This window comes from Poecilia latipinna, unplaced genomic scaffold (assembly GCF_001443285.1).
Source record: "Poecilia latipinna isolate Pla-1442-1.1 unplaced genomic scaffold, P_latipinna-1.0 Scaffold937, whole genome shotgun sequence".
In the NCBI taxonomy this organism is placed as follows: domain Eukaryota; kingdom Metazoa; phylum Chordata; class Actinopteri; order Cyprinodontiformes; family Poeciliidae; genus Poecilia; species Poecilia latipinna.
This window is the reverse complement of record NW_015113553.1, coordinates 128,974-156,754: the sequence shown is the minus strand read 5'-3', so window position 1 is coordinate 156,754 and position 27,781 is coordinate 128,974. Positions and strand designations below refer to the sequence as shown.

Sequence of the window (27,781 nt, the reverse complement as noted above, 5' to 3'; positions counted from 1 at the left end):
CCACACTGATAGCTTTAATCTGTATCTGTTTCACCCAGCTCAGCAGAAGGCGCTCACACGGCTAATCCATACAATATTTTTGCCATTAGAGTAACGAACAACCACACCGGCACACACGCTACGTGTTCCACGTGTGCTAAAAGGCTTAATGTAAAAAAAAGAGTAAGCACTTGGATGAGCCCGAGTCCCCTCGTGCAGAGGGCGGACTCAGGACAAAACAAGATCAAGCCAAATAAAGCGCAATGCACAAAATGAAACGTGACACAGGATCTGATGAAGCATCCACACACAGAGGTGTATAGAGAGGTGATTACTGATTGGAAACGGGTGAGCTGCACATGAAGCAGCTGATGAAATGCGGAGCAAAAAGTGAGGTAACTGAGGAAATCTAATTTTTTGTCAAAGGACAATTCGGTGACATGGAAGAGGAAAGAAGAACCCACAAAGACGGACTCTGTTTTTACTTCCTCGTCAAACTTTCAGCTGAAGTCACTACACGTTTCCTGGTTTGGGTCAGACAGGGTTACCTGTGTTTCTCTGTTTGTGAAATGCCAGAATGTTAACACAGATGTGTATTTTTTTTCTGTAATGTTTTTAGATTCCAAAGTTTAAATAAATGAGCTGCGTTCTTATGACCAAACAATTATGCATGTTTAAACAAAAGACGATGAAAGAGAGGGTGAAATCACATGATTTATCAAGCGCGGCGATTATTTTTTCACATGCGGCCGAGTTGTTTTCAGTGACTTCATCCCCTCATCCAGTTAAATCATAACTTGAACAATGCATTTGTATTTGTACAGAACTAATCTCCAAAAGTGCAAAAACATCTTCATCCAGCACGTTCCACAGATCCGCTGTTTATTTTTTCATAAATTTGCTTTCACTTCATCACTGCACAGTGGCGCGGTTGGTAGAGCTTTTGCCTTGCAGCAAGAAGGTTCTGGGTTCAATTCCCAGCCCCGGTCTTTCTGCATGGAGTTTGCATGTTCTCCCTGTGCATGCGTGGGTTTTCTCTGGGTACTCTAGTTTCCTCCTACAGTCCAAAAACACGACTGTCTCCAAATTGCCCCTAGGTGTGCACGGTTGTGTGTCTCTGTGTTGCCCGGCGACAGACTGGCGACCTGTCCAGGCTGTACCCTGCCTCTTGCCTGGAACGTTAGAGATGGGCACCAGCACCCCTCCCGACCCCACTAAGGGACAAGGGTGTAAAGAAAATGGATGGATGCTTTCACTTCATCTTTTAATGGAACCTCAGAAGGAAAAGAGGCTCTCTGTGTCTTTGGCGTTTTGAGTCTCTTGTTAAGATGGGATTTGTTGACGTTCTGTGAGTTTAGCTTGCTCCGCACAAATATGTCCCTCAAAACACATCTACCATTAAAGGAATACCATCTTTGATGTTTTTTGCTGCTCTGTTCAGAGTCTCGCCGTCTTCCAGCGCAGCAGAGCCTTTGCTGTTGTTTTCTTCCTCGTCACAATGAGCAGCAGAGCAGTTCGCATCATCAAATTCATTACACACATCAATGAGGTACATGTGTTTGTGAAGGTAAAAGAGACGGTGAGTGGTGCTTCCGTCCTCTGAAGTATTTCCATTAGTGCGCCAGCGTTTTCTGCTGCCATGATTCACTCTTTGCATTTGCTGCAAGTAAAACTTGAAAGAAAAACTCTGGTTTCTCTAGGTCTGCCTTTTAATTTCCATCATTTTCCCTGAAAGAGCCAGATTTCTGCCCTATCTGCTGGAACAAAAGTTAAAAGAACGTTAAACACGCCTTAATGCTTGTATCTACAACCAAAGGAAAAACACGCTCGTCTTAGCTGAGAAATAAGCAGCAGGCATATTTATGGTGAAAAGTTATTTTGTTAAACGGTAAAGTTACTACATTTTCAAACATGTACATGATGTTGCTGTAATAAAACCTGAGGTAATTGTGAGATTGTTGATGATGAGCATGAACTGAAATGAGTTGAATAGGCATTGGTGAAACAAAATAACGCTCCTACTGGTGTAAAACCACATCCTTAAACTGGTTTTACTCAATCAAGTGCTTGCATTCAAAGCCATTTCCAGTAATATATGGTGGGTTATATTGGGTTATATTTTATTTATACTCTTAATGATCCTCTGCAAAGACAGTGCAAGGCAACAGATGAACATTTGTGCCAAACTTTTCTCGTTCTTCTTCCCACTTCCCTATGTCATGGATCATACGAAGCCAATTCATGGTGTTCCACCAATTTCTTCCAAACTTAGCTGCAACAAAAAAGTCATTGTCTTTGGCGATGATTCATTAATCTTCAGCTTATTCAGAAATTTGCTGCTGTACACTTTCAATATACTGCAAATCCCTACATTTATCGCATCGCTCTTGCCGTCCAACATCTCCATTGGCAACCAGTTGAGTTTCCTACTGATTTACAAAATTCATCTTGTCATTTTAAAGGCTGTTGTTTACATTGCTTCTGCGTATCTTTATGAGCCCCTGCTCATCAGGGCACCCATCCGCACTCTTAAATCTTCTCTTTCTTCTCCTGTTCTCCATCTGGTCACCATGAGGGCTGGAGCTTTCAGCCGCTCTGCCATCTTAGATCCCCTCCCTCCTGATACTCAGTACTCTGACCCTATTTAATCCACTACAGATTTTACTTTGAGCCACAAATGGTTTTGAGTATGTTTGTAATTGTTAGTAACACTTTAATAAGTCATTACTTATCAATTTTAACAATAAAAAAATGCTGAAAAAAAAAAACAACTTCAGCCTCAAAAAGGCCTTTCGGTGTCTGCCTGGTGCGAAAATCCTCCTCCTCAAAATAGCTTATGCTGGAATCCTACATGTAAACCTATACACAGACACACACACACTCTGTTTCCATCTCGTTTCCTGCCTGTGTTTGTTTCCACCTCTTCTCTGCGGCTGTGAGCTGACAGCTGAAGACCGTCCTGTCTAACAGTTCTGATAAATATACACAGAGGGATGATAGAATTAAAGATAAAAATAAAAATAAAACGAAGCGGCATGCGGTGACTCACTTCAGCTGCTGTTTGTTCCTTTCAGAAGTGGAACAAACGACGGATTCCTCTGTAAACCTGTTGTGTCCCATCTGTTGCATTTCTGAGTGCAAAAACAAAATATTTGGACCTGACCCACATTTATAGAACATTTGCAACATGTGAGGCATTTATTATTCAAGGACAAGTTTATAAAGTAGACACCCAGATTTGAGCCCATCGTGATGTTAATCTATCTGGACACTTGTGTCTATTGTGGGAACATTTTAGTGACGAGCAAATATTAAACAAACTTTGAATATTACTTTCCGTTCATGGTGGCTGCTTAATGTCTGTTGCATGATTCTGGAACCTCAGCTGGCCTTGGTTTCTTTTTAAATTAACACCAGATAACAAATGAAGCCGCCGGTCATGTGACCGCTGTAACGCCAATAAATATTTTTCAACTTATTGTTGAGAACAGCATAAATCAATAAGAAGCTAAAATGTGAACACAGATACCAGATACTTTTATGTCGTCTTATTAAAAAAATAAATAAATAAATAAAATGCCTGTTTAATTTTCGTCAAAAATAAACTACACTTTTCACATTATCCATTTATATTTTACTTAATCCCACACTGAACTCTTTCTAATCTTTTTAGATAAATGAATGTGTTCATATCCCACAGCTGAATCACATTGTAGAAGACAATAGAAGGCAACTTGAGAGATAAACGAATGATTGATTTGATAAAAGCAAAAGGTAAGAAGTTTTTTGTATAGTAAAAAAAATACAAAGTAAAAAAAATACTTTTTTCATATTTTTAGTTTTTTATTACCGTTTTGTAAATGCAATATAAACTGAAATGAAAACAAAACCATAGATTGTTTTACTTTTCGTTTTTTGTGTGTGTTTGTCAGTAACTACAGATTATTCAGATGTGTTATACTTCACATAGCCAGTTTTATCCCTGCATGAAAAAAAGACATATTTTAACAAATTCCCAAGTCAGTCTTCACTGAAACCAGTTTATTAATTTTTAATGGTGAGAAGAGGATTTGATGCTCAGAATCTGTCTGAGACGAGTAAATATTCAGGCTCTGAGTCAGTCGCTGTCGGTAGTGTAGCCAGCTGGTCCCACTGGAGACATTATTGCCTTGAAAGGTTTAGAAAACGAAGAACATTTCTACCAGTACCCACTTTCGATGAAAAAGTTTTTCTTTTTCTTTTTCTTAAAGCCACGACAGGTTTAATTAGTTGCAACCATTCTGACGATTCTCTCACCCCACGGTGTTTTGACCTGCTTTTTTTCTGGCTCTGGTACGAGCCCATGGTTCTGCACACTGAGCGCACAGACACATAGAATAACAGGCGCAGCATGCTCTCCTGCACATGCAAACAGACACACCGGTGGATGCGCTCTGCACTGTATTGTGTGGTAAACAAACAACAGAGGGCAGCCCGGGAGTCTGTCTGATTAGGTTGTAACCTTGCCCAGATCCACTCTTTGTCTCTACTCAGGTGCTGCATCTTAAGGTTTCCAGTCCGTTCAAATTAAGTCGGACATGCTCTCACACTGTAGATTATTTTTATTGTACGACGTCAGACTTCCCGCGGTTTCTAGTCCTAATGAAGTCACACAAAGTTCAGGGACCACGGGGCAGTCGTAAGTCCTGAGGGCAGAGGCCATTTTGTCTCTTTCAAGACGTTATTAGCAGCAGGCCAGAGCTATAAAGGGAGCAGATTGGTTTACATCCTAATCAGTCAGTCGCTGAAAAAAACAAAAAACAAAAAAAGCTCAGCTCACTGCTTGAGCTCCTTATGTTCACGGCAAATATTTCTCATGTGCTCAGAGAATATATCCAGAAAACCTGCTGCATTTGTTCCAGCTTCACCACGAAAGGGAGAACTAGTGGAATAATTGACTGGTTAAATGTTTTAAGAACAACGATGACTGCGAACTTTGGTAAATTTCACTGGCATCTTATAATATCACAGAAACCCTGCAATAGATGATGGTTAAGCTTTTGCTCCCCCAGGAAGGGTCACTTCCTGTAGTCTGAGAAGATTTATGACATTTCTGTTTATTCCTACTTGAAAACTAAAATACATAACTATACATTTTGCACTACCTATACTCTCTCATGTTTGAGTATGATCAATCTCTTATTTCTTTTTTCCACTTGGTTTTCTCAAAATAAGACAATTAAAGCACCAATGGGTATTGTGCAGTTGATTTGAGCCCATGTAGGAGGAACAATCATACCGTAGACACATCTTGTTCCTTTGTGCAAAAAAGCCAAAACCCAATTGGATTAGATGAAATTTTCTACGTCTTTACACAAAATTTCATTTGGACTTTGACTTGGCCAATTTCAGATCATTCCGGTGTTGTTTTAAGCATTTCTTTATGGCCACTGTTCTATGCTGGAAGGCGAATCTCCGTCCTTTTTTGCTCTTTTGCTTCCATCTAACCATCTTCATTTTCCAATCAACTTTGACAAACTTCCCTGTTCCTTCTGGAGAACAGTGTGACGTTGCTGTGACTGTTTTCACAGTGAGTACAGTTTGCATTTAGTCCAAAAGCCTAAACTCTGGTCCCATCTGTCTGTCGCAGAGTCTTCTCCCTCAATAACGACAAATCTTGTTAGAATGAATGGAAGCGTGTGGAATCCATATTGCGAAAAGTCTAATAAAGCTAAATACTTTTTTCACTTTTGCAGCAGATTTGTCGCAAAAACAAAAAGTTGTCTCGTCATTAGTGTCACGGCTCTGGCAGAGCTGACCTTCTGCTGACGGATGCATGAGTTCGCCTGTTATCAGACCCGTTCAGGATCGCTGTGATGTGCCGAAGAGGCGCATGTGCCAGTCTGTGTGACACTGAGCTACGTGTGAACCACTGCAGGTTTTTTTTTTTTTTTTTCCATCTATGATAGATGAAGAGCTTGCTCTGCAGATCAGAGGTCTGGCCACATGCCAGACACAAGTCATTGAGTCTGGTATGTGCGCTGCGAAAGCTACAGCGGGCTGCACAATTTATGGCGGTTAAGCCAGTGTTTACTGAGTTTTTTTTGTTGTTGTTGTTTTTTTTAATTTAGTGTATTGCGAAAAAGGATTTAGTGAGGCAATTGTTTCTTCTGGGATGTAATTAATTAGCAAACTCAGAGATTACTGCACTATTAGCAAAACAGCCACTTGAAGATAAAATTTTAAGAACTACAGCGAGATAAAATCATTTATTAAAACTTGACCTTACATATATAGACACCGATCATTCTGAATGACACCCATTGTGACAACTGTCTACACTGCTTTGAATTAGCCGTAGCCTCTGGGGATCTGTGGCCTTATTACTGCTGTGCATCGAAATGAGTCATTAATTATCTTCAACAAGCTCCAAAAGAGCTCCGTCATCGCCATCAAGCTCGTCTGATGTTTTCCGTAGGTTTAAAGACAATGTTTGGGTTTTCAGGAAACTTACAGTTCCTCAAAAAAGTATTCACACCCTTACTTTTTTTTTTTTTTTTTGCAGTTTGTCATGTTACAATCAAGAACTTCAGTGCATATTTCTCTCAGAAAAAAAAAAAAAAAGAAAAAAGTTTTGTTCTTATGTTTCTAACCAAGTTCCTTCAGAAGTCGCCTAAATCATAAATAGAGTCTGTGTGATTTTAATCTCAGTATAATTCCAGCGGTGTTGTGAAGACTTCATAAAGAAAATGTATCATCAAATCGCATCGTGAGAAGAGCCAAGGGACACATTAGACAGGTCAGAGGTAGCGTTAGGTTATGAAGCAATGTTTTAAGCGTTAATTGCCTCCTGGGGGATTCCTGAACCAATCGTAGGAAAAAGTTAAAATATGGCACCGTTGGAGCCTATGAGACATGGAAATCCACCTGTGCTAAAAGACAGAAGAGCGTTCATCAGAGGAGCAGCCAGGAAGCGCTTGGTAACTCTGGAGCAGCTGCAGAAGTCCGCAGCTAAAGGGGAAAAAACTAATAACAGGTCACTGTTATGAATCTTGCGGTTAGGTTGGATATTTATCTTTCCTTTGCAACACTGATTATCCATTTGAGGAACCTGATTTTACCCATAATGCTCTCCTCCACTGCCTTTTGCTTTGTAGATCCTTTTGAGAGCATATAATACTTTCCCCTCTGAGGCACAACACACACCAAGTATTTCACTGACTTTCACACTTCATATTATAAAGCTTGTTTTAACATTTGTGTTAAATAAGTGTATATTCAGAAACTCGTATTCGTGTTGCGTCTCCCCGTTGTTGTGACCTTTGAGCTCTGTCATAGCAGTCACCAATTAGACAACAAGATAAAGTTAAAAGTCAAAATGTAGATAAACATGCACAGATTTTCTTTCATTTCAAAATTTTTGCAGTTTGTGTCACTGTTTAGGACATAATATGATCCCATAAGTACGTTTCTAACAAATATATATATATATATATATATATATATATACAAATCCAATTCACAGTCTGAAACAGTGAATGTCTTTCACTGCTTGTTAATGGAAACCTCTACCGTGCAAACAGGAGACTCTGTCATCAGAGCTCTGATTACTCCAGTCTGGACGGGATGTAAAGGGCGTTCATTTCTTCTGCCATTTCCTTTCAAAAGGCTAATTAGCTTCTTGATAAGAAACTGGTAAGGTTACCCTGTGGATTGGTCACTGGGAAATGAAATCACGTCTTTCTCTCTGCTACAGCGGAGCAGTTAGAGATTGAGATGATAACCGGGCGACTTAAAGCATTTCCCTGGAGACATTTCCCCTGAAATGCACAATGTGCTGTGTGAGTGTGTTTTAGAGTGTCTTGCCATTAAATCCCTTTTTTATATATATATATATATATATATATATATATATATATATATATATATATATATATATATGAAATTAATTCAGTTCTCTAGCTTTTAAATAGGCAGACAGAATTAAGAATTAAGGCAGCTAAAACCTTGAAATGCCTCTGCAAATGTGATAATTGCACAAAGAGCTGCGAACAGATTGGAGGAGACTGAAACGACAGAGATAAGTAAAAACCGGCGCACGATGAGAAGACAAGGCGGCGGAGTTGGGCGTCAGAGGAAGGAGATGACAGCCACTGAGAACAGGAAAGAGGTGAATGCGATGAATGAAAGAGAAGGTGGAAAGATTGGAGGGAGGGACGCTGCCTCTTTGTGTCACCGAGGATGAAGGGAGGTCAACAGCGAGATGCAAATTAGGGCTGATGCTGCGCCGAATGCCACAAGAGAGGCCAAACATGAAGCACGTCACGCCACAACACGAACAGTAATTTAGTATATTTAAGCATCTCAACATTTAAGAAAAATGGCTACAAATTCTCCTTGAGGAAGTGACCCAAACCGCCTGACTGACTGGTACCTGGTCAAAGTAGAAGCTCGTCTACGCGGCAGGCAAGTAAGCAAGTTAGAAGGAGAAAGATGGGGGGAGGGGAGCAGTGTGACAGTTTTCCTTCTGCAGCCTTTGAACAGCAGCAAGATGCTGGATTCATATGAGGAGAGAATCTATGATGGAAACGTTTGTGGCTTTGACCTGCATGCATAAACCAATTGGAGAAGACTTCAGTTTTATTCGATTGTTGACGCTTCGTCTTGTTTTTAAAATGTGCAACAAAAAAAAAAAAAAAAAGTCAAAACATCATTGACTTGAGATCTTCCAACATAAAGGAAAATGACCTTCCCCCTTTTTTCAGTCAAGGTGTGGTAAATTAACCACGCACCCAAAAAAAGATATGTTCATGCACTGCGCAAGTGTGCATGGATGTGGAAAGCATTGCATATGCATACATAGCAGGGATGCAGACAGCGGAGTAATTGCACGGCTTCATGGATAACAGTGACCCTGTTAGCCCAAAAGCTTATTGGCTGCCTGTTTCTCTGATTCGGCTGCTGCAACCAATGGGAGCTGTCACCACCGTTTCAGATGTGGGGATGAAAGAACAGAACGAAGAGGGCGAGAAGGACGGTGAAATAGAGGTGAAGGTTAAAAAAAAAAAAGGAAGACATAGTTGGTTGACATTGAGGGGAGGGAAGACAGAAAATGGAGAGTGACAAGGTTGGAGATGTGGGATGAAAGAAAGCAGGCGAATGTGGAGGAGAGAGCCGAATCCTCCGCTGTACAGAAACAAAGACAGCAATCCCTGTGCACTGGCAAAGCTGTTTGGCTTGTGGTTGCACACCAACAAAGCACATGTGTGTGTTTTGTGCAGAAGAGTTGTCTGTGTGTGCATGTGAAGGCAGTGCTTTGCAGAAACAGTAGGCGATCATCACACTTTCTGGCCCCTCTTCTCACCGGAGATCCCACAGGAAAATCTGCACCAGTCCTGAGCGCACACATCTCTATACACACACATCTGTCTGTGAGGGCTTTGTAAACGCTGCAGAGCAAGGTAGTGTAAAGAAACAGATCATTGCCAGGGAGAAGAAGGGATTCGCAGGGGACGAAGCGTCTGGAAAGGTCAGAAAAGTGGCTGAGCAAATAAAAAGACGCTGAAGGCGCACGGTGCAAAGCAGGTCCTGGAGCTTGGGAAAGGTTTAAGGTATCGCAGGGTCTGATTATTTTTGGCATGTAAAGTCAAAAAATATATTTACGTGCCAAATGTTAAAAAGATCGTAATCTGTATCCCATTTCTACAAGTTAACAATGGTTCAATGAACAGGAAGAATCACTAAGATTCAAAAAAGGTTATCAAAGTGAAAAGTAAATTCACTCATTTCGTACCCACTGTTTAAACTCACACTGGAAAAATGCAAACAAAACCAACCCATTCCATGTACTTAAACAGTATTAGACCTTTTTTCAACTTATTTTGGTTCTGATCCCTATTTGAACAGATCCAGCTAGCATAACTCCAAGCAACATAACCTTGGTAGATTTGAGTAATAAAACATTAAATAAGGATTAGAATATGCAGGCTTATTTAAAAGTGTCTGTTATCCAAGTCACCGGTACTTTGTAAAAAAATGTTGGATTTATGAAACTGATGCAAGCGACTCAAAGGCCAATGTGATTTATCAACTTGGTAAAAGCTTCCCCAACTCATTAGCTGTGCTTCTGCTGAAACATTTGAAGAAAAGCTCCTGCCGTATTCATAATCTGAAAACTAAAACCTTTGTTACAGAAAGTTCGACGTTGTTGAAACCCAGATCACATTCCTGATAGCCGATAGTGACATTTACCCCATGGAGAACTCAGTTCCTGCTGGAGGAAAAGTCATTATCCTTTGCTGAAAACAGATAACATAAATCATTTGCTGCTAATTAATCAAACGATTTCTCTCCAAAAAATAAAGACAAAGACTCCTCCTGGACAGAATGGCGACGCCGTCGGGGCCCTTGGGCTCCTAGAGGAAGCAAAGGAGACACAAAGAAATGACTGGAGTCCTCCCCCTGGGAGCATCCAGTTAAAATTCAAGGACTCTCTTCATCTCTCACATTAGCCGCCTCTAATGCTCATCCTGCTCCCTCCTCGGCTCTTACCGAGGTCACGGCTGAGATGTCTTGGTGGTACCCTGGGAGGCTGGGAAGCTTCCAAGCGCACGATTGACCTTGCGAGCGCGTGAAGCCAACGCGTTTGTCAATGCGCAGATCGTCTTTGGACTCGGAGAATCTTCATTGTCCTTGCAGGCAAATGACAGAGGTCAGCAAAGTGGAGACTCAGAGAGGGTCGTTCCATCCCCTCGCCATATGAAGTCCTCGCATCAAGTGTCGTGAAAGTGGGAGACAGCGGGGCTCGTTTCTGGGCGTTCAGGAACCGCCACCTTAAACGCGGCACATCTCTTGCATTTCAAACTGCGCCGTGGCAAGTGCTTGGTAATGAGATCAGTCGTGCTCTCCGAGGGCGACAGCTGGGGGAATAAACTGTCTGTTGCATTTTACGCCATCAAAGTAATGCAGCAGAAATCTGTAAAACAGCATGCGTGATTATCATTATCGTTGCAACAAACAGCCCTCAGGATCAACACTCGTGGACACACGAGCTTCATAAGACGGGAGAGCAGAAACGTTCCCGTCCTTAAAGCGTCCTTCCCAAGGACGAAGGAGACAGCGACAGATCCGCTCCATCTCCATGTGATAGTGAGTGAAACGATGGGAGGACTGACAGGCGGCAAGAAGAGAAAGATAAGGAATCACAAGCACCAAAGAAGAGGTGCTGACAGCTCGCCGCTCCACACCAACCTGAGAATGCTTCAGCTTCAAAAAAAAAACAAAACATATATATATTGGAACCCCTTATCCTAATTTCAACCCCAATGCCTGAATTATTCATTCTAGAGCAATGGCAAGCAGAAAAAGGGATGAAAAGTCATTGCTCTATTTTCTATTCACATAATAAATTCATGACTGGATGTGCAAAAGTAGAAACAAACAGTGGAGGTGTGGAGGACACCGCTAGAGCCATTTGGAGGAAAACACAACAAAGATGAAAAAAAAAAAAAGCAAGATGAAATTCTGCGGAAAATCAGCATCACAGATCATTAGCCCGTCATCAGCTGAGTTTGAGGCTTTTACACAAAGGAACCAAACGGAGGAGGCAAAATCTAATATCTGATTGGATTAAATGTTAAACATCCCCGCTTGTCTTAATCTACCAAAGAAATTCAATGATTGCATTTATACAGTCTCTGCTGAGATGTTTAAACGCAGATATTAAAAGATATTTTGTCAACTTCACCTATTTATAAAAATGTTTTACGTAGCTTACAGTTTTAGTGTTTAATCCAAGACGAAACAATCCAGATCCATTTCTTTTCACAGATATTAGCAGGCATGTTCATATTCCTAAAGCCTTCGTACTGGCTGCATTTTCTTAAAGGTTCTTTTACCCTAAAGTCAAAAAAAGTTCGTTAAGCAGGCGTTTAACCAAGGTGCTCAACTTATGGAGTCCCAAAGGAGCACTCAGGTCATCCAGCCAGATGTTTTTAGTGCAGCTGAAGTCCAAATGAAATCACAGATGCAGTGGGAGTCTCTGCGATGCAACCTACCACTTAATATGATCCTGCCTAAAACCTGACTTTGTTTTTGTTTTGTTTTTTACACTGGCTTTCATTTCAAGTTCAATTTGAGTGTGTATCCGTCATGATTGAGGGTTTGGTGAGGTGAGGGAAGACGTAGGCAGACCCAGGATGAAGGTGATGACGATGATTTAATGATAAATATCCATGGAACAGAACAACGTGGAGCACAACGAACACATGACGGCACAGGGAAACTGGCTAGTACACACGACAAGGATCCGACAAGCGACAAAGACAAAAGGTGGGACTAAATACACTGGGAGGGTAATCAAAGAAACGAGACACAGCTGGGAATCAATCAACAGGGAGGACAGAGACTCACAGGGGAACAGGCTAATAAACACAGAAAAACCTCAAAATAAATACACAGAAAACAGTATCATTGTTTTTATCTTGTTTTATGTTGTTATACTGCTGTTTTCATTTAATTAATAGATAGTTTTCATTTAATTAATAGATAGTTTTATGCTAACTTTTTAGCCTCTGGGGTCAACCTTTCTGTTTCAAATCTTTCACTCTGCAAGTAATTTCACAAAAGATCGCAATACAAAGGGCTTCACGGAGTAATATCGATGACGTTTCCAACAGAAATATCCACATTCAAAAATATACAAGTTACGTCACCGGGATACCGGGAATTTTCCCGGTGGGCCATTTTGACAGCAAGGGCTTTGTGTGTGTGTGTGTGTGTGTGTGTGTGTGTGTGTGTGTGTTTAAAGCTGGTATCCCACTGTGATCCGTAGGCCGTGTATGGCAAGCCATTTTACCATAAAATCAGTCTGTGTCTATAATTTCATTCCATATATCTAATATGACTTTCGACTAGAGACTACATTTTGACTGTCCTGAATGGTATTGTAAGATAACTACAGATTTTTAAGCCAAGCTTGAAGGCAGCAGGTAGCCTCAGTGGACCCTTGTTCCTTACGATATGAATTGGGAAATTAACACATTTGCATGTTTTGAGGAAGAGATTACTTAAGACTTGGGGCAGTGGATTCACTGGGTTATAAAACTAAAGTGGTATGTTATTCCTTTTAACAGAAGTGGACGTTTGAATTCCCAGACTTTCATTTACCCAAACACAATGAGGCACGTCAGCTCTGGACCAGATTTCAGATGTCGCAGTGATGAATTCAAAAGAGGAGACTGACAGACGCTTTAAGGTGCTCTGCTGCACTTTTTAAAGGAAATGCTGCATGTTTAATGTGTTCATTAAACATGAAAATGCTTCAGAAATATGAAAATTCACTCATAATTTTCAACCAACTCGAAAAGAAGTTGACATATACATCAAAACGAGCAGACAAGCAAAGAAATGTGACCGTCTCTCTCTTCTGTCTGGACCTGATTGCTTTTTATTCAAGCGATCCTTCTTGTCAGACATTTTCCATTCAAAAGACCCTGGCTGCTTTGCCACAAGGCAACAAGTCTTAGGCCAATTTAAAGCTGGTGAAAAACACAAACTGTTCAACCGGCAATGGAGCGCATGATTCAAGGTGGGTTTTATTGTCTGATCGCGAGCAGAGGCCGAGCAGAGCCACGTTTCAATTTAAGGAGGCAGCTAACCTTTAAATCCAGAAGAAGAAAACACACAAACTGCATACAGATTTAGTCGCTTCCTTAACTGCTGGCCTCTCTGTCATCTGTGACACGTATTAAGGACAAAGCAACACATATGTGCTGGCATTCCCAACTGATTCCCACATGTCTCCATTCCTGCAGGGATGGGTACTGCACAAAAGTGTGCGTGTTTGCGTGTGTGTGTGTGTGTGTGAACGTCCAATGGTGAAAAGGCCTCCAGCTTCTGCAGGCCTGTTTGTGTGGCAGTGAGGCAGAAGTAATGTCTGAATCTGTGCTTCCTCAGAGCAAAATGCATGTGTGTGTCTGTGTGCATGCATGTATATCTGTGTGTGTGTGTTTGTATAAAAAACAGGGGGTCACTGCTAAAGGACGGTACAAAGAGTCTGTCTGTCTGTCTATATTCACCCAGAACAAACAGCCCTTAGAGCAGTTTTATTAATGAGAATGAAGAAATTTGGACACCAATTAGAGAAATCTTTGTATTTTAACAATCTGCTTTGCCTGAGGAAACAAAAACATGATGAAGCTGCAGCTACTGCTGATGTTATCATGGAAGAAATCAAATCAATAAAACCTATCTTATGTTTACAAAAATAGTTGTGTTTTTAGCAACAGCGAGGAACCGAATAATACATTTAACCAAGTTTGTAAATCCAACAAGCTCTTGTCCCATATGTGAACTCTGACACGAGCTAATGTGTCTCCCCATGAACGGCCGGAGACATCGTATGACGCGAGGAGTATGGAAAACCTAAGGGCAGACATGAGCGAGCAGGCGGGACCGGATTCAGTGGTTTATTAAAGTGCAAATTTTGCTCACAGGCAGGTAGACGGCAAACGGAAACGGCCCGAGAATCACACAACGGGAAGCAGGACAACGGCAGAAGGCATGAACCTTTAACGGGCCGACAGGAAGCAATGAAGGCTCGACGGCAGGCATGAGCACCCTGTGACGAACGCAGGACAGGTGTGAGTCGTGTGTGAGGGCCCGGCCAGTCAGTGTGACAGCAGGCAGACAGAATGAAAACCAAACAAAGCGGAGACAAGAGTGACACGAACGGAGGGATTGAAACTGTCCCGTCTCGAAATCTTCTAGGAGCTGTCAGACGTCTAAATGCATTTTACTTGAAGCCGGTGAGCTCTTTTAATGTTACACTGATTCCTGCTGGGTGACGATGTTCTTTCAACAATGATAAATATTTAATATTTGCCCTTACTTTGACCACAAGACGCACTCTGCCTTTAAAGCCTCTAAAGGTCTCTTCCAATTTTATACGCTATGACTGAATCTCATCTCAAAAAATTTTTTTTTTTATCTTACTGGATTTTCAGAATCCTCTTTATCCTGCTTTAACATCAATAGGTGTTAAATATATTTCAATACAAAGTAAAACACACAAATTTCTTTTAAAACTGACCCAGAAAAGATACTTATCTTTACTTACAAATGACTTAATACTTGCCATGAAAATTCTCACTTTTAAGGTCAAGGTTGGTTTACTACTTCACTTTTCTCCTGCGTTTTAAAGGAAAATCCCCAACTGGATTTAAATCCAAGGTTTAAAATCTACAACTTTATAAAATAGGAACTAAAATACATTCAGCAGCTGGTTCTGTGCTGGATGTTCTAGAAAATGTCCCCACAAACACAAGATTGGACCAAAAGTTTCATCTTCGGTCATGTCAATCACAGTGATCAGTGAATGCATTTGCATAAATCTCAATAGTTTTTAACTCAAAGAAAGTAAAAGATATTTCTCCAGACTGAGCAGAACACTGTTAACCTCTCTCTAAGCAATGCTTTTGTCATTAAGGGTGGTTTGGTGGTGGTGAGGATTGACGCTGATACTCAGGTATGGTGAAGATGATGATATGTTTAATAATAATGATGCTCGGAACAGTCCAATACAGGCAGCACGGCAGAGAATAAAGCTAGCGCTTAACACCGGTAGCAACTGTACAAAACAAAGACTGGCATGACGAGCTAATACCGGCACAGGACTTTGCAGTTCTACTATGCTGGCAGACTAACAATCAAGGACATAGATGTACGTTTGACGTTAGACATTAGACAAGGACCCGACAAGAGACAGAGACAACAGGTGGACATAAATACACACGGGGTAATCAAGGGAACGAGACACACCTGGGAACAATCAACGAAGACGCAGAGACAGAGACTCACAGGGAACAGGATAACAAACACAGAAATAACTCAAAAATAAACACACAGAAATCATCGATCTTAAAAGTTGGACCCGGTTGGGAACTTAAACAACGTCTTCTGACCACCTAGAGAAAAAAATCTCTCCTGTTAGATCAATATCGGTTCATAACTATAAAAACTCAAACAGAGTCTCGACTTTCTGTCGAGGCAGAGGAAATTTCAATCTTTCAGCAGCCATCCTCGCCGTGTTTCTTATAGCTGCCTGAACTTCATCATGTTCATCGTGTTGCATCGCAAAACCCCGTCAGGGGAGAACAGCTGACAAGATCGTCAGAGTTTCACTTTCACAGCAGATCATACTGTATGTATGTAAGAAGTCACTAGTTTCATGCAGAACTCTGCGTTTTCCCTCACAAAAAAAAAAAATCTTTGCTCGGATGCTGCATGAGAAAATGGAAAGCAGCCCACTTTAGCAACAATTCCTGCCTCATATAAAGACTTGAAAACTTAAGAGTCTGAATTTATATAGTCAACAAATGTTTCACTACACTGGAAATATTTCCACACTTGGGACTTGCTTATTTTTGCACTTCTTTAATTTTCACACTTCGTCTATGTCAGGACTGTGTAGGAGTCTGTAAGTGGACTTTGAGACATGCAATTTGTGCTGTCCTGCTATCTTATAATCTGTGCATCTTAAATGTCTTTTTTGACCTCTGTCTTGTCTCTCCATCATAGAAATCACAAGCTTTCACATGACGACTGATTTTGAAAAACTAACAACACTTTCATCCCACATGTCTCATGGTGAGGAGGACTTTGTGTCCAGCAAGGCGTCAAGGCTTTGTCTTCTCCGAGTTTGTGGCTAAATCTTCATTGGGTATGAATAATTATTCAAAGTTCAGCATGTAGAAGAATTGTCTCGAAGTAATTTAGTATTCTAGACTATTTAGTGCATACAGAATATGTTTTGTATGACTATTAAAAACCTCCTTATGTTTGAATTTTTACATCTATGGATAGAGACGGGGTAAACTTTAAAAAAAAAAAAAAGCCCCTCAGTCTGCTGCCTAGTGTAGTGAGCTCTGTGCCGTGCTCAACGCTTGATACCTGAGTCATAAGAATCCAATTTTGTGAGAAAGTAGCACAGCACTCCATCACGGCTATCACCCGAGTCCCTTTTCCAAACAGGAAAATGTGGTTTGTGTTGTGCCTAGACAAACTGAGGGGATCAGGGAAGGAATCGATAGCAGCACAACGTTCTTTGAGAGAGTTCTTATGGATCGGAGCGCCGCCGAGCCTCAGAAAATCACTGATGAAACAACAAATGGCATTAGAGGAGAAATAAGAAAACAGAAATGAGGAAAGCGACGTACACGAATGAGACTCTTCAGCCTCATGTGAGCAAAGTACAAGCTCCATACCGAAGCACAAACGCACACACACACAAACCGAGAGGCATTTGTGCCCTGTGTCAGAACTTAACATTTAACATTGAAGCTAATAAGAAAATACCAGTCAAATTAAAGAAAATTACGCCAAATAGTAGTAAATACAAATCTAAACAAAAATAGTCATTTTGTCTTAATCGCTCTGTGGCTGCCCCTGTTCGTCTCTCAGCCACACTCACGTTGCCAAACACATGAGAGAACGGAGATAGGTGAGAACACAGGGGACCTCCTACATCGTGCAGCTGCTCATTAACTGAGCTGCATAATTAAAAGGTAAAGTGATACTATTTAACCTGCATTAACATCAAATTAACCGCAGTACAAATGGTGCACAGATGCACACTGAGTAAATCTCCCCAACTGAACTTACAAACATCCAGGAAGCACAGGTGAGCAGACGTCCAAACTCCACGAGGCCTAATAAACATTTAATCAGGTGTGAGAAGCACAGTGACCTCGTTCATGCAGGGACAACGACGCCCTGTTTGTGTAAAATTCAAAATACTGAAAATAAAGGAAAAAAACTTTCCATTGCTCACTCTGATGAATGTTTTCAATATTCTATATATATATACCTATATATATTCTATATTGAAAGTCAAATTAAAATAAAATCTAAAAAAATATATGTATAATTAGCCTTCTTGCTTCACTGCATATATTTATTTCTATGTCTTGGGTTGTTGATGTTCTGAGTTTCTTTGTTTTATTCTTTTAGGGCTGACCCAAATGCCTGAAAGCACAAATTGTCATGATCTGGGTTTCTGTGTGTTTATTTTTGAGTTCTTCTGTGTTCAGTCCTGTTTTCCCTGTGTAGTCCTGTTCCCTGTGAGTCTCTGTCCTCCCTGTTGATTGCTCCCCAGGTGTGTCGTATCCCCCTGATTACCCTGTGTGTATTTAGCCCCACCTGTTGTCTGTGTTCCTTGTCAGATCCTCGTCATTTGTAACTGTTTCCCTGTGCCGTCAGTCTACGTCTGTTTATGGGTCGTACGCAGTTGAACTGTGAAGTCCTGCATCGACCTAAGCTCGTTTACATGTCTGTTATCCAGTTGCTACCGGTATTAGCTGTGTGCTAACTTTCTGCCGTGCTGCCTGTTCAAGACTGTGAGCTACATTATTAAATTCATCATTCTACCTGCGTTTCCTCACCACCTCAACCACATCGTTTATGACACAAATGACTTAAAGCAAAAACGATTAAGCAGATAACTTTTATGTACGCAGTTGAACAAAAAATATTTACATAAATTAGTTTCTTTCCGTGATAATACTACAGAAGTATCTAACAGATAAATGTAAGCAAAGCAACAATGATTAAGTCAGAAAACCTAATATTGTTTTGAAGCTATAATTATTTGTGTATAGTTGGTGAACTAGTTATTAAATGAAGTCATGTAACGGATCAGCGTATAAGTTTATATTTCCAACATTTTATTTCGTTTTTTTTTTTTTAAGATGCTGCAAGGTGATGTGTGAAAATTTGCCCATTTTTGAAATATAATAATCTATAACATGAATAAAATGCATAATTATGTTTTGCTTATGAATTAATTTATTCATCATCTCTTCTCAAGCAAAACCTTAAAAACCAGAAGGAACCCTTGAAACAAATTGGCCGTGAAGTCGGAACATGGAGTCAGAATGAACTGTACATTTAATGCTAATTAAAGTCTTGTTGTGAAGCTAATTGCTTTCTTAAGGGGTTTGCTTAGAACCGTCCATTTTAGTCTTTCTCGTAATAACAGATTTTGTTTCATATGGTCACAAAAAAGAAAACGAAAACCCAGAGTGTTTTCATATTTGGTGTGAAAACATTGACTGCTGGTGGAGTGTGACATTCATAACAGTGATGTAACCTTGTGGCAAATGGCTGCTAGAATCAGGCACTTTATTTTTCTGCTTTCTGTGTTCAAACTAATCTCATGGGGAGAACGGGGTGCGAGTGAAGCATGAAGCTGTCTCCCGAACGAGATAGCCGGATGTTACGGAAGCGTTGTGGAACACCTCGCAGGAGAAAAGCCTTCCGTAATTAGAAAAGGAAAGATTTAATGATCGCTAAATTCAATTTGAGCATTCCCTTTCAAAATACATTTAAAAAATCACTTAGCGGATATTTGTCAGACCGAATGACGGCGCGGAGCTCAATGCTCGTGTAGCTCAATAAAAATTCATTAAAAAGTGCGAGACAGCAGGTGACCTTAAAACTTTCCCCGGCTGAGATTGAAAGAGACAGCGGTGAAGTGCAGCAGGCGGACAGACGGATGGAAACCGAGAGCGGAGCGGAACAACAGAATTTGAAGCCCTGAGGTCACTTCCGAGAAAAAAAAAGACTGCAGCCGGAAAGTAAATTAAAGTAAGCGAAATAGAAAGCGGAAAGGGTTGCATGAGGGAAAGGCTGTTTGTGAGAGAACTATTTTTTCATAAAGGAGGCAATGAAAAACAGAGAGGCAGAAGGAGGAAGAGAAGGGAGAGGAGGCGTCGAGGCCAGGAGGCTGTAACAGAGGGAAGGAGGTGCAGCTCCCAACTCCGTGTTAGTTGACCCGGGGAAATGGCCTGCTTCTTTATTACAGACTGAGATCATGCCCTTTATTTCACACCATATATTTTACACCAAAGCATTATAACCTCTATGGACTCACAAAATAACAGAGTCACAAGCACACTCCCACCCAAGGTGAGTAACACTGAAAACAGGACCATTAAAATCAGCAACACACAACTCTGCGCCTCAATCCTCTCTTTAATAATGCCTTGTGCTTCATCCCATTTTTCTTTTTTTTTTTTTTTTTTTTTTTGTGTGTGGATTTATACAGTGTGTGTGTGTGGGTGTGTGTGTGTGTGTGTGTGTGTGTGTGTTTATCCGCAGATCTCTGGGGTTGGCAGACTTTGTCCTTGTCTGTGAAATCACCTCAATCACACTCCAGTGAGCTAATGGGAGCAATCCTACATGCAGGACATCTGAAGACCCACGATGCATTGCTCAAGGTTGGTCATCATCCTTACTTACACACGTGAAGCGCTTGCTGAGATCAAAAGCACCTTTGACAACCACCTATTCACCTTTCCTTCAAATCTTCTCAGTAAAGCTCTGCTTAGACAGTTTCTTTCTTTTCTCACGCCTCCCTACAGTAAAAAAAAAAAAAAACTATTATTACTTTTTCCTTCCTGGGCCCCTGACCCACTGCGTTCACTTTATCATCTTCCCATGTTGGCTTTTAAACCCTGCGGAGAGGTGGCGTACCACCTGAATATCATTTTCTTCGCTTTCCCAATTTGCCATATTACTACTGAAACAACAAAACTCACAGGAGTTTTAATAAATGTGTAGCATACTGAGTAAATGATGTCATTGAGTGAAGAAAGTCCAACATATTATAATGAGCCCCAGATATGACGCCGAGTGTTTGAAGCTCGACGCCCCTTTGTTTATGTCGATTTGGTTGAGACTCTTATTTTGAAATTGGAAAGGAAGTGATTAGTGTTGGCTAATTTTGCAGCTCTTGTGTCGCTAACAAACTTTGTTATAGAAGCGTTGAAGAAGCTTTCACTAAATCATTTGTGTGGCAGCGTTTTAGATAAAAGGTTGGTAAAAACAATATCTGAAAACATCCAATCGGATTAATTATTTAAAAACTTTTATTTTAAGAATCTGCATCCTGTGAGCCAGCCCAAAGGCCCGATGAGTAAAAGCTCTTATACATTTGTTTTAAATTTTAATTAGGTTAAACATCTAGTAGAGCAGTTGTAATGCAAAGAGACCCTGGAAGTTTGTAAACCCAATAAAGACCTAATATGGGGACTGGATTAGAAAAAAATTGACAACTCAAAACTGCACATTATCAGAAAAACCTACATAGAAGCAGCATTCAGCTTCTATGCACCATAAATCTGGAACAAACTTCCAGAAAACTGCCAAGCAGCTGAAACACTGAGTGCCTTTAAATCTAGATAAGACTTCACCTGATTAAAGTTGCCTTTGAAACATAATCAATGAAACATTAATCAACAATCTGATGCATAATGTTGTTGACTTCTATGTTCTATAACTTTATTTTTGTGTTTTTATGACGTAAAGCACTTTGAAATGCCTTGTTGCTGAAATTTGCTACACGAATAAAATTTGATTTGATGATTTTCTCACACATAGATGTTTAATATCAAACTTAATTCAATATTAATACTAAAAATGATGAAAAAAAATATTCCAAACTGATGACAATAAATTACCTATAAATTGCAGCAAATAAAATCAAACAAAATAGAAAATAAACAGATAAAAAAAAAAGTTGTGTTTTATAACTCCTGTTTAAAGTGGTTAGAGTTTCATCAGGGTTAATGATGAGAACATAATTACTGTATTTTGACAGCTTTGCTTTGTTTAAATCTCCAACACTGAGCTTGTGGGCTCAGTGTTGGACTCAACACTCCTGACTCCTGACTCAAACTGAGCGTAAACTCCACGGTCCGTCTGCGGATCTGAGACGATACGAGAAGGAATTTGAAAATGCCTCAAAAGAATCTGAAATCAGTCGACCGTACGGAGAACAGTCCACAAGGGGAGAAAACTCAAATCACACTGCATGTCAGGTCATTTTGGACAAGCTCACACTAAAAGCAGACCGCAAGATGCTAACGTAAGTCTGCAAATACACAAAAACATCATCACACAAGATGTTCTTGCAGCTGTTGTTAAGAAGCTGTTTGTCTGTACAATCAGGAGTCTTCAGCCGAAGGAGAGCTGCAGGTAGAAAACATTTTCTCTTTAGAAAACCCATGAAGAGACAACAGGCAAATATCCAGACTTTTGGAATAACACTTTCTGAGTATTCATTACTGACTGAAAATGAAACGCAATCGTTTTTATTTTCAAACACAAAACGCTAAGCCTGAAACTGTGAGTGATGTAAGCCCAAAACTGGCTTACATCACTTCGCTTTCCATGCAAAAGTTGTGATCGGAGTGTGCGGTTTCCCACCTGTATGTGGAGACAGGGGAAACTTGCGGAGCAGATGGCAAGGTGGGGAACTGAAGCCACACAGCGTCGTCATTTCTCTCAAACATCTAATTTCACTCCATATGAAACTTTAATAATAGATCAACTTTACCACAAGTATCCAAGCAGCAGTGTTATTTGTGCTTCCACTGTTGAGCCATAACAATGCATGAGAACCAATCTTAAATCGAAATCCACACAAACATTTCATCAAAGTTTTTTTCCTTCTGTGATGTCCAGGGTGTTGGGTACCACATATTAACACAAAATTCGACAAGGTGTGAGGCAATCAGACTGATTTCTGTTAACACGTAAAGTCAGCACGTGTTGGTGCTCGTACGAGGCTCGCTTCAATATTGTTCACACCTGTACCCGTATCCATCATCTGTCGCCTTCACCCAGCAAGATAATGCTTCAGGTCACAAAAAGCTTAAACACGACCGGGTTTTTTGTGGTGGTGTCCTCAGTCAAACAGAGCTCCTTCAGGAAGTGGTGGAACAGGAGATTCATGTCAGCCGACAAGTCCGGAGCGCCGTGGGAAAGTGTGCGATGCCATCATGTAAGAAAGAACCAGAATCTCTGGGAAATGTTTCCGACACCTTGTTGAAGCTACACCAGTGAGAATTAAGATGGTTCAAAAGGTAAGGAGGTACCATCACCAACTAGTAAAATGTACCTTACAAAATGACTGGTGAAAGTATAATTACATATTGGTCTCTATAAAGAATGTAACAAGTTGTAAGACAAATGACATTTATGAAAACCTCTGCAGCAAAATATGTATGGAGAGTTGAAAGAATAGGGAGGTTTCAGCTCTGACGAGTCGTTTAGTCAGCGAAGGGAAGCTTGCTTTGCAGACAGGAAGAGAACGCTGTGAACAAAGATAAAGTCAGAAACCCAAACAAGTTAATGATGAGCTGCAAAAAAAACCCCCATCATTACAGGTTCGTTTATTCTGAACCTTTAAATTTCCTGGGGGTTTTGGGTGATTTGCGGGGAACGAAAACAATCGGTATTCCTTTTCCTGATACTTTTTGCTAAAACTGATGGACCTCTAAAATATGACAACCAGCTCCTTTCTCATCCTTTGCTTTCATTGCTGAAGAGGCAGAGAGGAAACTAGACGGGCCTGGTGTCCAAAGGGGAAAGATTCGGGTGTAGGTAATTGCTTACAAAGATAATGCAACAGGAGATAGGATCAGAGGGGAGGTGACAGTCTGTAATTGGAAATGGTGAAAGAAAGAAGACTGTGAAAAAGGATTGGCGAAGGAGAGGAAATGGGACTCAGTGCAATGCCGAAACAACCCATGCAGCCTTCTTGGCGTTACAGGCCAGTAGGTAGGCGGTCACTAAACGCTATAGGTCACGTTAGGCAGGGTTGTTCGTGTCATGTTCCCCCTTGTGGCGTCCCACAGGGCAGAATGTAAGCCCCGGCTTTCGTCAGTTTTCTATTCGCCACGGCCCAAAGCTGCACACTGTGTGCCCAACACCATAACTCAGGCACAAAGTTAATGAGACAGAAAAAGATCTCAGCCCAGAGACATGAAACCCAACAACATTCCACCAGTGGAGGCTTATTTACATGCATCACTCAAAATCGGTTGAAAAATTCACCCTGGTTGCAAAACTAAGCATTTAGAAAAAAAAAAAGGAAAGCATGACCATGAATGGACACACACACACACACACACACACACGCACGCACGCAACCCCTCAGCCTCATCATCTTCTTTCCTTTGCTTTGCTGCGAGGACGAGTAAGGAAGTCTTGTCAGTGCTGGTAGTCGTCAGCGTAGAAGATCAGCAAACACGCAGTTTTGTTTCAAGTGTGCCTGAGCTCTATTGGTGAAAATACTCCAATAGACGAGGGTTAAATATTCATGCCCAACTGTGTGCGAGTGTGTGCCTGCATGTGTGTGTGTGTGTGAGTAAACGTACCCAGGACGGAAGCGTGGTCCCTGATGCCTCCTCATCCGTCCAGCTGTGTGTGTATGCAGATCTGATTTCCTCTCCTCTTGGCCCACAAGTGGCCGTGGCCGCTCGGGAGGCTCGCCGGTGTGATCTTCTGATCTCTCCCCTCAGTCGGTCTCACTCCTCGGCGCTCCAAACATGCCTCTGACTCTCCTCTTCTTCCCAGCTCTGCTTCCTGCCCTCCCTCCTGCCGACAGGCTTATGTGTGCACACTTCACACCTCCTTCTCACTCCTTGTTGCTTATCGTGACCCCGGTAAAAAAAAAACAAAAAAAACAAATGAAAGCCCGTTGCGTTAAGCAGGCAAACGTGAGACCCTCCTCTCCTTCGGCCAGTTGCTGTTCAGCAGGTCAGGGATCCATCCGTCTCCCAACGACGTGGATGTGGAATCAAGGGAAAGGAGAGGAAGGATGGGGAAGGAGAGAGCTGTTGCTGTAGCTGTTGCCTCTGCCTCCTTCTGTATGAGCGCCTCTCTCTCGCTTAGCATTCTTTTCATCTCTCTCTCTCTCTGCTCACTCACTCTTTACCTTGCACCACCCCCTCTCTTGTTCCCTCAGTCACTGTCTATCTGCTCCCGCTCTGGATGCTGTTGACCGCGTGTTGGAGCGAGTCTCTCTTACGGGAAAAGAAATCAAGAAAACAGGAGCAAGGAGACAGAAAATTTAAAACATGTAAAATAAATAAATAAATAAAATAAACAAAGAAAACTTCTTGACTATGAAAAATAATAAAAACATACATATAAATGATTTACATTAAAACATTTAGACAGTGCCATAGAAATGATTTTATGTCCCTGAAACTTTTGCTAATTTTAGCCATGCATTTTAATGCATTTTATTAAGATTTTATGCGATAAACTAACACAAAGCAGAAGATAATTGTGAAATGGACCTTTGAGCTTAGAACTCGTTTACATACCCTTAAATAAGTGTTGTGTTCCACCCTTCCTGGATCACTGATTTGCAAAATCACCTTTTCCTGTGGCAAGTCTTCTGGGAACAGCCAAGCCCAAAATTATTCATACTCCTTGCAGATAAGGATAGAATGTTTTTTTTATTTATTTTTTATTAAACCTAGATATTTGCTTCTGATTGAAAACCACACAGATATTTTAAGGAAAAGGAGAAATGTTTCCTTGAAAATATCGGTAAAAGTAAAAGATTTCAAAAGCCGCTCTTACGATTTTTAAACAGCATATTTGTAGTTTTAAGATTTATCTTTGGCAAGGAGCTTCATGACTGTGAGGTTGGAAGGCCTTCTTACCATCACCCTAATCTCTGGCTCCCCCTACAGATTTTTATTTTTTTTTTAATCAAATTCAGGTCAGACCTCTAAAACAATAATATTCCCACTATGCTTCCAGTCAGAAGAAAGAAGATGGGGAAAAAAAATGAAATTATATATTTAAACTTAAATCTGACATAGAGTATGAATAATTTTGGCCTCATCTGTGTAGAAATTGTTTAATTTATATATATATATATTTTAACAGAGGGATCAAAACACTAGAAAAAGGCTGTTTTGCATTTTTATATTTATTAAAGAGAAAGAGAGGAAATGCTCCAAATGAAAGTCAATAGGACATTAAGTTAAAGGTTTCTCTTTGAAAAGAGAATATTCCAGCTTTCTCATCTGCAATAGATTGAAAGAATTGCAAATAGGCTGAAGTACTTTCTCTGTCTATCAGAAAATAAAGTGCTTCAGTCAATAAATTGATTGTAGTTGGCACAGCGCTTTGCCAAAGGGCTTCATTATGCAAGGAAAATCATGATTTATGCAGACTATAAATCCCAGACTGTTTTTCCGCCAGTGAGAGGAACTAAAACAAAACAACAACAACAAAAAACAACAATTGCACTATGCAATATTCTGTTAAGCAAAAACAGCAATTTGTGAAAATAATATTCTGGCCTCGGATTTATTGTCACATCATTCCAAGAAGCAATCATGCTCCTGCAGAGAAGGCGACGTATCTTAATGTGGGAAAAACTGTCTTTAGGATGGTTTATATGGTTTTAGGCTTGATCAAAAATGATTTAACTGTGCTGTACACCTCGTGATTCAGTACTTGCTTTCAACATGACCTTTCCGTTCTCTCACAGCATTGTGGGAAAATGTTGACCCGGCCTTTGTTACATTATTGGAGGTCAGTGAAGTTTGTGGGTTTGTGTGGCTCTTTTCAGTACTCAGCGCAGCGTTTCAGTCAGTTCAGCGTTCGGACTGCGACTCTTGATTCATTTTCCTTTGGAGCATTCTGCTGTAGATTTACAATAGTCTTTTGATCTTTACATTTTCTACGAGCTTTCATCCAGGTGGCCTCAGACTGTACTTTGGTATACAAACAGGTACAGTATGTTGTCAAGTTTACATCAGATAAACTCCAAAGTGTTTTTTTTTATTCTTAATTATGGATACACTCTTATTTAATAATAAAAATAAATAAAAAACATCCAGGCATCGCCTATGCGTGCTTATAATACGTTATTGACTGGAAAAAAATCCAATCAATCCAGTCAGTTCCATACTTTCAATTTCTTTAAGTTTTTGAACATAATAAAATCAGATACATTTCAGTTATTGATATGATAATATCATTTACTGAACTGATATAATTCAGTAATTGGAATTGATCAATTACTGAATTATTATTTTTATGTTTTATATAAATAATTATAGCAATTCATACCCATTTTTTATTAGTTTTTCTAATTAAAGCATAATTGAAACATGCCGAAACTTCTCTGTACAATTATAACCCTACTGTTTAGGTGTAACAATTTATCCTGAGCTTAATTTTAATACTCAATTTCATTGGATGCATTTGAAGGTTGTATGAAGTTCAAAATATTGTCTAAATATTTATAGTATGACAGAGGGCTTCACTTAAACATTATTTATTATATGAAGAGATAAAGAAATATCAACTTCTTTTTCCCAGCAGAAGGAAAGTGTATTTTTTGCAGCCATCTTTTGCTGTGGCAGTTTGAAGCTTTGCAGCTCACAAAAAGACGTCCAAATCAATCTAAGCAGCGTTTGGTAATTAATCCAATCTGCACAATCTGGTTGTTACTTGTTAATCATTTCCTTTAAGTTTCCTGTTGAGCTCAATTTAAAAATGGGAAATTGACCAAAAGTTGTGGCTTAAAAAAAAAAAAAATTATATATATATATATATATATATATATATATATATAAAATTTTATTAATTTATTTATTTATTTGTCTAGTTTTGTACAATCAACTTGCCAGTCCCTGAAGATAGAAATGAGTCTTCAGGTCAAATCTGGTGCATTTGCACAATGGACTAATTCACTCATGTTGACAAATAATGAACTGTAAGTAATACAGAGAGAAGCCCAGACCATAATGCTTGAGTATGGATTGGAAAATGTTTGTACTCGACCTCTTTACCTAGAAGAAGATGTTTGTTAAAGTTTTCAGGTCATTACCACAATGACCACATGAATTTGTAAAAAAAAAAAAAAAAAAAAAAAAAAAAAAAGATAAAAAATCTCCCCTTTTTTTTCTTTTTAAAAATTTTTTTTTCTCGCGGGGTTTTCTAGGGC

General features: G+C 40.1%; 1 protein-coding gene across 1 annotated transcript in view; it reads right to left on the bottom strand.

Annotated features, from left to right (window-relative positions):
• Positions 1–24,689, bottom strand: part of lingo3b (leucine rich repeat and Ig domain containing 3b) — a 41,192-nt gene extending 16,503 nt beyond the window's left edge. Inside the window, exon 1 of the mRNA XM_015049262.1 lies at positions 24,180–24,689. The gene's annotated coding sequence lies outside the window, so the exon portion shown is untranslated. The remainder of the gene's footprint in view (positions 1–24,179) is intronic.
• Between the last annotated feature and the right edge of the window lie 3,092 nt (positions 24,690–27,781).